We start from the raw sequence: 4,220 nt of genomic DNA on the forward strand, positions 1-4,220 counted from the left end.
CTTGACTGGGTTAAGAAACACCCAGATAGCTGGTAAAACATTATTTCTGGGTGTGTCTGAGAGGGTATTCCCAGAAGAGATTAGCACTGGAATCAGTAAACTGAGTGAAGAAGACCCGCCCTTTTCAATGTGGGTGAGTGTAATCCAGTCCATTCAGGGATAAAACAAAACAACCCGGCCTGCACAGTGACTCACGCCTATAATCCTAGTACTGTGGGCGGCTGAGGCTGGAGGATTGCTTGAGGCCAGGAGTTCAAGACCAGCCTGAGTACTGTTGTGAGACTCCGTGTCTTCATAAAACTACAAAAATTAGTTGGCCGTGGTGGCGCATGCCTGTAGTCCCAGCTACTAGGGCGGCTGAGGCAGGAGGATCGCTTGAGCCCAGGAGTCGGAGGTTGCTGTGAGCTGTGACTGTACTATTGCACTGCAGCCGAGGTGACAGAGCGAGACCCTATCTTAAATAACTAAACAAACAAACAAACAAAGGCAGAGGATTCTCTCCCATCTCGAGGTGGAACATCATCTCGCCCTGCTCTTGGACGTGCAGCTCCTGTTTCCTGGGCCTTCGGATTTCAGAACTTACACCTATTCCCACCCGCCCCCCGCCCTCCACCCGGGTCCTCAGGCCTTCAGCCTTGGACTGGGTGTTACTCCATGGGCCCCTGCTTGTCAGGCCTTTGGACTCCAACTGCATTAAGCCACCAGCATGCAGATGACATCTCACAGGACTTCAGCCTCCATTATTGCATGAGTCATTTCCCACGATAAATCTCTTTCTATATCTATATATATCCTCCTGGTTCTGTTTCTCTGGCAAGCCCTGACTGATGTACAAACATTGCCTAGATTTTCATTCAATTCCTCCTTTTCCTCATAAAACAAAGGCTCTTACAGCAAGCAGCAACCCTCACTGCCCACTGAGCACTGACTACATGGGGGCACTGTGGGCTGCCCGGATGATCCTTAGCAGGTGACAAGGAGCATTTTGCCGTGTGACCTCAAAGGACAGATACCGAGCGATTCTTTCTTTTAGATGCTGCAATCTTTCTTTACAAAGAAGGTTTGATTTCAAAAGGTAGATGACTGCTGGTCGCTGTACAAATCCAGTAGACCTGCATGCTCTAAAAGAATTTGATACCGGGGAGATACCGCGAGCCATAACAAACCATGCAGGGGTCCATTCTCCACGTGTGGAGCCTTCCTGTCCTGCGGCCCCTGGGGCGTGAGTGGCAAAGGCCCGGGACGCAGAGAAGGAATGGTGACCTCCTACCTGGGGCTGTGCGGTGAGCGTGGGGGTGTTTCCTTCCCCACCTTCATTCCATCCCAGGTGAGGGGTGTAGTCTGAACAGGGCATTGTCATTCATCTTGCCAGGTTGACTAGGAAGGGGTCTGACCAATGAGACATGAGGCCAAGTTTGTTGAGGGCAGAGTCCCAGGTTGGAGGGTGCACCCTTTTGCGTTTCTAAATGTTGCCATGTGTGTTGGTTTTATAGGGCCGCCATGCTGGGTAGCGTCAATGACAGAAATTTATTGTCTCACAATTCTGAGGGCTAGCGGTTCAAATTCAAGCTGTTAACAGGGCTGGTTTCTTCTGAGGCCTCCTTGGCTTTTAGATGGCCTTGGCTTTTAGATGGCCATCTTTCCTGTGCCTCCCCTCTGTGTGCCTGTGTCCTAATCTCCTTTTGAAAAACAAGAACACCAGTTGGATTAAGACCAACTCTAATGATTTCGTTTTACCTTAACTAGTTTTTTTAAAAAGACCCCATCTCCAAATACAGTCACATTCTGAGGTCCTGAGGATAAGACTTCAACACATGAATTTTGGGAGAATACAATTCAGCCCCTAACACCATGCCTGATGTGATGGCTGGAGCTTCTGCAGCCATTTTGCAGCAGCTGGAGGATGAGTTCAACACAACCCAGGAGCGGGGATGAGCAGGAGAAGAGCAGAGAGATGTGGAACCAGAGGCCTGAGGTGCCTGTGCTGTTCTACTTCCTTCCCAGTGGAATGACAGATTTCTTTAGTTGTTAATCCAGTTTGAGTTGGGGCTTTCAGAGGTATCTTAATGGAGAAAGACATAAAAAAATCAGAAAGGAAAATGTAAGCAACCAGCATTGATAGGGACCCTCTTAAGGGAAGAGAGAAGCACATTTTGTCTCTTCCAGCACCTGGCACTGGGGCTTGCCGTGGGTGGGGAATGGGGTGCACGGTGAAGGGCTCCTCGGTTGGAGGCTTTGATTCCTGTCCCCAACTTGTGAGCACAGGCAAGTGACTTCCGAGTATCTCTGCCAATCCCTTCCTGTCCTGAAGTCCCCATCTCTGTTCTCAGCCACAGGGTTTCTTTCCTGATAGATGGCAAGCCCTCCCAGGGCACGGATACCACTGCATCCCCTACAACACAGCCTCACTGTGCTGTGTGGCAGCCGATTTGAGTTTCTTTCACCGCCTTTTCTTTCTCCTGCCTGGCATCATGTTATACATAGGCGATAAGCAATGAGTAAGGCGAAGTCTCATCCCCACAAAGCAGAGATTCCGGGCATTTCCAGTATGTGCAGTACATGGTCGGCGTTACCACATTGGAAATAACACAAATGTGCACAGGTTGTTCTGAAAGTGTACGGAAGGGACATCTCACCACACTTGGGATTCGGGCAAGAATCTTAGAGCATCTGTCCTATTCCGCACCCCGGTCCCCAGGCTGGAGTGGCAGGTGGAGGGAGGGAAATGAGGACCCAATTCAGTCCTTGCCCCCAGGGGCCACCATGAGTCTGCGCAGGTCCTGGTGCAGGACAGCCCCGGTCTGCTCTTTCACTCCCCCCAGCCCGTCATGCTCAGGTTCAGTTCCACCCACTTTCCCGCAGGGTGAGGGAGGCTGCCGGTGCCTGCGGGGGGTGGGGGGGGGTGGGGGGGGGACTCAAGCTGTCCAGACGGGAGAGCCGAGGACGGCATGTTACTCCCAGGCAGCACAAGAGGGAGGCGCCTCCACAGAGACGGCAGAGCACACGGAGGGCCGGGGTTGTGCTGGGACAATCTGGGCCTGCAGACTGCGCTGTGGCAGCGAGTGTACCCTCGGGGCCTTCTGGGCCTCCCACAGCCCCACCCGGTCGCTCACCGGCCCTGAGCGCTCGGCCAGCGCTGGTGCTGGCACCATGCGGGCCACCAGCCGGCTCTGTGGGGAGGAGAGCCCCTCGGGGCGCGCTGGCCACGGAGGCTGCTCTGAGTCAGGGGCAGAGCATGTGTTTGGCCGGAAGTCCTGATTCAGAACTTGGAATCTGGATTTTCTGCTAATCTGGTGCTTTCCCTGTGACAGCACAATAATATTGTTTTGGTTGCTAGGAAACCCTTCTTTTAATTGAGCACTGGGTCGAGAGGCTATAGTGCCACAATATACCATGCAGATGTCAGGAGAATAGCACGGTGCCCAAGTGACAATCAGGCCGCTTCTCACAACAGGCGTGTCACAACACACAAGTGTCTCTCCAGATTCTCCCCACAGGGTGCGGAGGGGTTGATTTCTGATTGCGAATGCGAGATTCTCTCCCCAGGTCTGTGGCATGGGTGGCCCCGGGGCGGGCTGTCTGTGCCTGTGTCCGAGCTCTGCTTCGTCTTATAGGCTGACATTCTGTGGGCCATTAGTCCGAATGAACCACTATCCTAATGATCAGATTATTATAATGGTGCATTAGTTTGATGCAGGGTAATGAAATATTGTCACCTCCATAGGGATGGCTATTACGCCTTATCTCATAATCTCTGCTCAACACGGGCATCCTTGGTCTCTTGTCGTAAAGACTGAATACCCGCTTGAAGATCTCTTTGGAGAAAGGACTTTAGTGTCATTTTAGAAACTAAGAGTAATGTTTAATATTTCTAGGAGTAATTGCTTTTTATTTTGTTTTTCACAACGGACAGACATTGTTTGGATAACTCTCTAGGGGGAGGTGAGAGAAGCAGGCACATCGTCCCAGCTCTGAATGCCCTGGTCAAATTAATGTGTTCTCTTACTTTAGGGACAGAAGAGGTCCGTGCATTGTTTGCCAGGCAGTTTTGGAGCACGTGGCTGCAAGATTGGGTCCATATCTATTTGCGGAGGGGTCAGATATAAGCACAGGTGGAGCTGAGGGTGTCGATGAGCACAAGACCTCAAGTAAATGTTTTGTTTCTCACCTGGATGGACTGATTTCTGTGTTAACAATGTGGCCTCAATAATGTAAAAATA

This window comes from Microcebus murinus, chromosome 25, assembly GCF_040939455.1.
Source record: "Microcebus murinus isolate Inina chromosome 25, M.murinus_Inina_mat1.0, whole genome shotgun sequence".
NCBI classification, from domain to species: domain Eukaryota; kingdom Metazoa; phylum Chordata; class Mammalia; order Primates; family Cheirogaleidae; genus Microcebus; species Microcebus murinus.